Here is a 7519-nt window from a genome sequence, read left to right as displayed (position 1 = left end):
GATGCATCATACCACCTTGAATCTCATTAAGTCAGTGTCTTATTTATGATTAAGCTTTGTTAGATCACTACATCATATCAATAAATATATTGTGTTGTATAAATAAATATGTTGGCATAATTATTATGAGTAGAGTATATAACTTCTTCCGTGACAACTGTAGATGTGTGACTCATTCCTATCCTCTAGGAGCTGTACAGAAGAAAGTTTCCAATACCTATCTTAGGTCTCACAACAGCCCTTTTTACACCATCCAGGCCAAAAAATAAAAATAAAAAAATAAAAAAATAAAAAGGCTATTCTGTTAACAGAAATGCCATATCCAGTGCTGTTTAGGCTAGTCTATGTCTGACTGTCCTGAAGATAATGAAGTATCTAAGTGCCTTATACAACTTTTTCAAGGGGAAAATAAGATGAACAATAGCAAATGCCAACACAAACGATCACTTATTTGTAATTTTTTGCCTCTTATGTTGTACCTAAAGACTTCTCTTCCTAAATAAGTCTTGTATTTGTTTTATTTTAAGCTTGTCCAATGTTATGAATCACCACGAGTCAGCATTAAGTGACTCAGAGGCCATGTCTTGCACAGCTGCTGGGAATTGTAATCAAAGAAGCCAACTTGATAGGGTCTTGCAGAGGCACTTCATATATAAAAATATAGGTGATATGAGTTGTTGCCTTTATTTGTTTTTCCTCCTCTGCTATGAAAGGGCTTAGTATAGCTATATGAAGTGTTGTATGTAAGTATTCTCAATTATGTCAAAGGGTACTAAGTAAGAAGGCTGGGTAGTTGGAACTGAGATTAAGTAGTCTGGTGATGTAAAATGTCAAGTTTGAGTAGGAATCTTTCTGTTGTAGTTCTGAACCTAGTTCCTTTCTTGCAGAAAGCAGTTAACTATAAGATATGCAAATCCTCTGAGTGTGCTTTTAATTTCCATGTGATTTAAGAAATGGTGTAATCATGTAGTCTCCTTCAAAAGTGGAGAAGAGCATCTATGCTTCAATATATATCTGTCCAAGCTGAAGACCCAAGCAACTTAAACTCAAAGCTGAACAAGTTCTATGATCCTAGTAGAAATGAAGCGAGACTGATGGTCCTAACTTGAAAGTAGCAACTGAGGTGCAGATACTTTGGGTAAAGTCTAGTTGCTATGGCTTTCTTTTATAGCAACAAAGCTGTTTGTATGTGGCTGAGGGAACAGTGAATGATTACTTAAATCGAGGATAACAATATCCTTCAAACCCTGTCTACAAGCTGGTTGGGAAGGGACAAGACTAGGGGTGCAAAGATCTAGGATATGTATTTTGGACCCATTTGGTAACTTTTATCTTTGTCAGCTGAAGCCTAACCAAGAATGAAGTCCGTCTGTGACAACCCTGTTTCCTTTCTGCTGCAAGTAGATTATTGCTCATAAATATATCCTTTAGGTTGATTTCAGAGGGATTCCAAGGTAGTGGTAGCACCGCAAGTGTTTTCATGGATGTGGTGTATCTAGGACAGAGGGGAAGGGATGTAAGCATTTTTCAGAACTAGACACAAGCATCTTCCTTTTTTTTTTCCCCCTCTCCCATTGACAGTACAAAAAAAAAGTTATGGATGAGTGCTATGTACTTTTTCTTATGCTTGGATTCAAGTAATTCATTGTAAAAAGCAGGCCCACAAGGCATTTATTATAGTGTGCCCTTGTACCCTCAGTGATGGTAGCCATGACTTAACACAGTAATCTATGCACAGTAGTATTCCTGTATGAAAATCCAGTTGTTACATAATCTCCTTTCACAAATTTCCCAAGACATCAGCTGTGCTGGTATGCATCCTCTACCCACAAACACCTTAGTACCTTGCTCTCCTAATCATACGGCTAACCACCTTTTCAGCTTGTGTTCAAGCTAAACCAATTTCCACATAATAAATAGTAAATGAGAACCCTACCCCCCTCCCCTCTTTTTTTTCCTTTTCAGTTGCAGTACATGTTTACATGTTGTAGATGTTTTAATACAGGGGAATTTTTTTGCCTGGCTAGAAATGAGGTTGCCATGGGTGGCCTGTGGTGTAGTCCTGACTCAAGCTTGCATCTGCTGTAAAGATGAGTATTTCCCAGCAGTTTGTGCTCTGTATCCTGTGTGTGGCATGGTCAGGTATAGCGATTTGAAGACAACCTTTAGAGAGCTGTTCAGAGATGGTGTAGTCACAGCATTGGTACTTTACTGCCTTGAAATCAGTGGAGTTATAATACTTCTGAACTTTCTTCTGGTGACTTGCTAGCATCTTGAAAGGTTTAAGAATATGCATTTTTAAATTAGGAAATTTATCTAATAAGTAATACATACAAAACAATTATGCTTTCCTCTGAACAGAACTGATATTTATGCCCTCTCTAATGTATGTCACACCACCAATGAGCAGCAAAAATGAGAACTCCATCCCCAAATTACACCAGTATTTTTACTTTTTTATAGGGACCTGTAATATCACATTTCTTACACAATGGGATGCTGCTCAAAGCAGCAAATTAACAGTACTTCCTGTATCACTTTGTCCTTCAGGAATCTATCCTTAAGCAAATGCTGATTTTTTCCTTTTGTACAAATGAAATCCAGAGCACCCAGCAAAAGGAAAAGGCAGTATTGTCCTGCAGTAACATGTAATAACTAGTTTCCTATCCCTTCTGGAATTCTATTCTATTTTCTGAGACTTTTACTCAAAACCCTACTAACATACTGTCTTATTTGTTTTACATGGCAGTTTAAGATACTATTATTTATACAGGAATGGGAAAGTCCACTTATTCAATTTTGCAACAAGTTCAGATTTTTGTTCGTTTGTTTGTTTTCTGGGAGAATATCATTACTAGCATCACTACTAGAAGGAGCTAGACTAATGTTGCTCATTGCCAGTTCAGATAGTTACAAGAAGAGCCTGTACATTTTAGCTGAAACCTCATGGTTATGTGCTATGCTTGAGATTTTATTTGGATAATGATTTTGAATTAACAGAGTAATAAATCAAGTTTCTTGAATTAAATATAATTAGAGCAGGTGTTATGGGAAAACATGTCATTTTTGTTTTTCCCAAGTTTTTATCTGTGGTCAAATTTATTGTACTTTTATTTTTATTTTTTCTGAGGCTACTTTATGTTCTTTTTCATCTCATTATTTTCATCTAATTATAGAGAAAGTAATGTAATATGGTAAATACAGTCACAAAAATATTATGTTTATAAGTTAAATGTTATACAAATAGGTCAATACTTCAACCAGGACAACCCAAACCAAACAATGGAAATTCTTGACATTACCGTTACTTCTTTCTTCTCATTTTTCTCCTATTTCAAATTGGAATAAGCCAATATACTAAATATGCTGAACTCTTTTGAGTTCAGTAAACTCACAGAAAACAACAGTTTGAGAGTTTTTCTTTCTGTCTAGCTAGTAGGATCCTTTCAAGGGTGACTCAGAACCAAGGCTGTTCCTATGTAGTGATTCCGGCTTTACCACTGTCTGAGAGCAACCTGTATTAGAACATAGTATTGCAGACCAAAGTGCTAGGTCCTGTGAAAGTGCAAGGGTAAAGTTTGATGTTATTTTAAATTTATGTATGGTGAAGCCCATAGTTTTATTGTGGTTCTACAGTGCAGATCTTCAAGTACGTGTACAGTGCAGATTCTTCAAGTGTACAGGTATTAGTCCTTAGAGCTGCAGTTGCCATTTTAGAGCCAACTGTATTAGATAAAATATAAAGAACCTTGAGGTGTTTATATGCAGCTTGTCCAAACTGTTTACAGTCATCGTTAGTGACTAAGATATACCACATTAGAGAATGAGATGACACACAACCTTTTTGTTTTGTCATTCCACATTTGTCTTATCTTAGGAAGGTTATAGGTATGCATTTGGAGCATGAAACAGTTAACAGTTTTCTTTCCTGCAAATCATCCTAAACAACTTCTTTTCACTGGTATCAGCAAAAGAAAGGTCAAATCATTTCCTCCTTAATGCTTACTGTAACAGAAGATAAGAATTTCTGTCACCTAACTGAAGCTTTCTTCAAATCCATGCATAAAATACACATATTCATTTCATTCACAAATATTTATGTATTATGTTATGTATTCATAAACATGTTTTTGCTTTTTGCCTGGTTCCTCTTTGTCCATGCAATAAACAAATTATTTTTCTTGATTTTTAATAACAAGCACAACAGAACATCCTGCCAGTAGTCTGCAGTAGGGTTAGTCTTCCTTTTTTTTCCTTTTTTTTTTTTTCTGATCTTTCATTTCTAATTCCATTGTTCATGAGGCATGTTGTGTGAAAAATTGATAATCATGTTTGTCAACTCTCTTAAAAATGAGGACAGTGCTGATACCTATTTAAAATGATTATTAGTCATGTGATATTTTGTGATTGCTCTTGCAATATTAATCATATTATTCATTGTCTATCATCTTCAATCTTATGTTTTCATATCTGCCTGTTGTTTTCCATTATTTCATTCAAATGTCTAAGCTGTAATAAATGTATTTGTCTGACCAGAGAGAATAAAAAGTCCTAAATCTGTTCAACAGCAACAACAAAAAAAGAGAGACCCTGAAGAATAGTCCAGGCACCAAAGACCTCAGCCAAAGAGTTGTGTCAAGCCACAGGACTTGTGTCAGAGCCAAGGAGGACTGAATACAGTATCTTTCTGTGAAGCAGAGTGGGCTCCATAAGAGCTCATCTTGGTAGAAAAAGAAGATACAAGTGCCGCAGAGATGTGTGGTTTTTGCAGCATTCTCAACTTTCCATAAAGGAAGTTCAGGAATCTTCTGGAAGCTTGTTCAGCAATCAGCATCTGTTAACTTCTGTTGGCTTATATACACAATGTATACGAAGGAACTGAAAGTGAAACATTCTCAGCCTACAGAGGGGAAGACTTAGGGGAAGACCTTCTTGCTGTCTTTGGCTACATAATGGAAGATATGGAGAAGATGAATACAGAGCCTTTTTAAAGGTGCATTGATAAAAAACTTTTTTCATGGTGAAGGTGGAGTCTCTATCCTTGGAAATGCACAAAACTCACCTGGACAAGGGTTGAGCAATCTCATCCAGCTGGACATGCTTTGAGCTGGAGATCTCTCTTTCAATGTAAATGGTTTCATGATTCTAAAAGCTAGCTCTTCCCCTTCCCTCTCCTGTTCTGCCCTCCCCTCCCCTTCTCTTCCCCTCTTCTGAGTTCTATACAAAATAAACAATATTAATACACGCTAACACAGCTTGTCAGCTTCTTGGATTGACACAGCAGTTAAATGGTAAAACCAAAAGGCACTAATAATAAATGTCTATGACTTATCTTGGATTTTCTATTTATGGCAGAAAAAAGAAAAGCTATTAAAAAAAATTGTGTAATTAGTGCTTTACCATATGTCTCAGTTTCATTACACAGGATCACACAGAATTGTCTAGGTTGGAAGAGACCTCAAGATCGAGTCCAACCTCTGACCTAACACTAACAAGTCCTCCACTAAACCATATCACTAAGTTCAACATCTAAATGTCTTTTAAAGGCCTCCAGGGATGGTGACTCCACCACTTCCCTGGGCAGCCCATTCCAATGCCTAACAACCCTCTCAGTAAAGAAGCTCTTCTTAATATCCAACCTAAAACACCCCTGGCACAACTTTAGCCCATTCCCCCTCATCCTGTCACCAGGCATGTGGGAGAATAGACCAACCCCACCTCGCTACAGCCTCCTTTAATGTACCTATAGAGAGAGAGCGATAAGGTCACCGCTGAGCCTCCTTTTCTCCAGGCTGAACAAACCCAGCTCCCTTAGTCACTCCTCATAGGACTTGTTCTCCAGACCCCTCACCAGCTTCTTCACCCTTCTCTGGACTCGCTCAAGCACCTCCATGTCCTTCTTGTACTGAGGGGCCCAAAACTGAACACAGTACTCGAGGTGAAGCTTCACCAGAGCAGAGTACAGGGAGACGATCACCTCCCTAGACCTGCTGGTCACACTGCTTCTTATCCAAGCCAGGATGCTGTTGGCCTTCTTGGCCACTTGAGCACACAGCTGGCTCATATTCAGCAGACTATCAACCAATATTCCCAGGTCCTGCTCCACCAGGCAGCATTCCAACCACTCATCTCCCAGCCTGTAGCTCTGCTTGGGGTTATTGCACCCCAGGTGCAGGACCCAGCATTTGGCCTTGTTGAACTTCATACAGTTGACCTCAGCCCATCAGTCCAGCCTATCCAGATTCTGATTAACTCTACTGAAAAAAATTCAGCATCTCTGAACACTTGTTAGATTTGAAATACATGTACCGAACCCAGTAATCAGTATTGAAGTACTGGTTTTTCAAATAGAATATAATGTGATTTGCATTTTCAACTTGTGGACAGTTATCAAAATATATTGTGTGTATATATATATATATATTTGCTATCTCTAAAGAGTTAAAAATATACATTCTCAAAAGTGAAATCTGTAGGAAAGAATTCACTAATTTTGCATGAAATCTTACATGACTTGATCAGCTTGAAACCATTTGATAGAGCCAAAGTATCTGATGGTAAATGAATAAGCCATCTCTTCAGGTAGTCAGAGAAGTTATAACTGATTGTACCCTAAGGATATTGCTTGTGAAAGGAATGCTTGTGGTTGCATCAAATTTTGTCTCATCAGCATTCATCACAATAGAAAAAAAAAAAAAAAAAAAAAAAAAAAACAGATTACTTCTTGTAGTTTATTGCAGAAGACTTGCAGAATAGAACCGTAACAATAGCCAATGCACAGCACTTCATTCATCATACCCCTCCTTCTTAGATAAAATATATGGAATGAATAGGCAAAAAATGTGCATTCCTATTTCCTTTCCTTCAAATGAGATCATCCTTCATGGTGTTATCCATCACATTCCACCTCACTTGCATTCCAAGCAGGTCTCCAAAAGCACACAGAATGCTGAAGTATTTCTCTACCCAGATAAAATATATGTCTTTGACTGGTGCTGAGGCAGAAATTCTTCAGCTTTCTGCTTCTATACAGAGCTTTCAAAGACATATATTTTTCAGAAGTGAGATGTAATGTTGAATTGGTATATTTTCTCTGGGACAGCAAAAGGTTTTTTTTATTTGTTTGTTTGTTTCTCTTATAATTGAATAAGTTTACAGTGCATTAAACACTAATATGTGTCTTTAGGAAAAACTGCAGATACTCACAGTAAGGCTGTCTGAATTTCCAAATCACAGAATACCCCAGTGCAGTCAGTCATCTAAGTCTGTTTTATGAAACAATTCTCATTCTTTCTGTATTGTTTCTTGAGAAACAATTCCATAAGGAAAAACAGTTCCATAAGGATACTGTTAACCATGAAGGATAATTTTAGAAGATAAGGCATATCTTTTCACCTTTTCAAGGATAGTAAGCATTCATTTCTAATTTTCAGTTGCAGTTTATAGCTGTGGTAGCAAGACTTCCCGTCTTCTTGTATAATTTTGAATCCTCATACTTCATTCTTGCCTGAACTTGTGA

At 37.1% G+C, this 7519-nt stretch overlaps 1 long non-coding RNA gene across 1 annotated transcript; it reads left to right on the top strand.

The window, feature by feature from the left end:
• The first annotated feature begins 630 nt into the window (after positions 1 to 630).
• On the top strand, positions 631 to 5417 carry LOC137850268 (uncharacterized). The gene is made up of 2 exons (XR_011092417.1): positions 631 to 743; positions 4569 to 5417. It is a non-coding gene; the product is annotated as an uncharacterized lncRNA (long non-coding RNA).
• Positions 5418 to 7519: the final 2102 nt, after the last annotated feature.

This window comes from Anas acuta, chromosome 1 (assembly GCF_963932015.1).
Source record: "Anas acuta chromosome 1, bAnaAcu1.1, whole genome shotgun sequence".
Classification (NCBI taxonomy): Eukaryota; Metazoa; Chordata; class Aves; order Anseriformes; family Anatidae; genus Anas; species Anas acuta.
The sequence above is the reverse complement of the archived record's forward strand: the minus strand, read 5'-3'. Positions and strand labels throughout refer to the sequence as shown.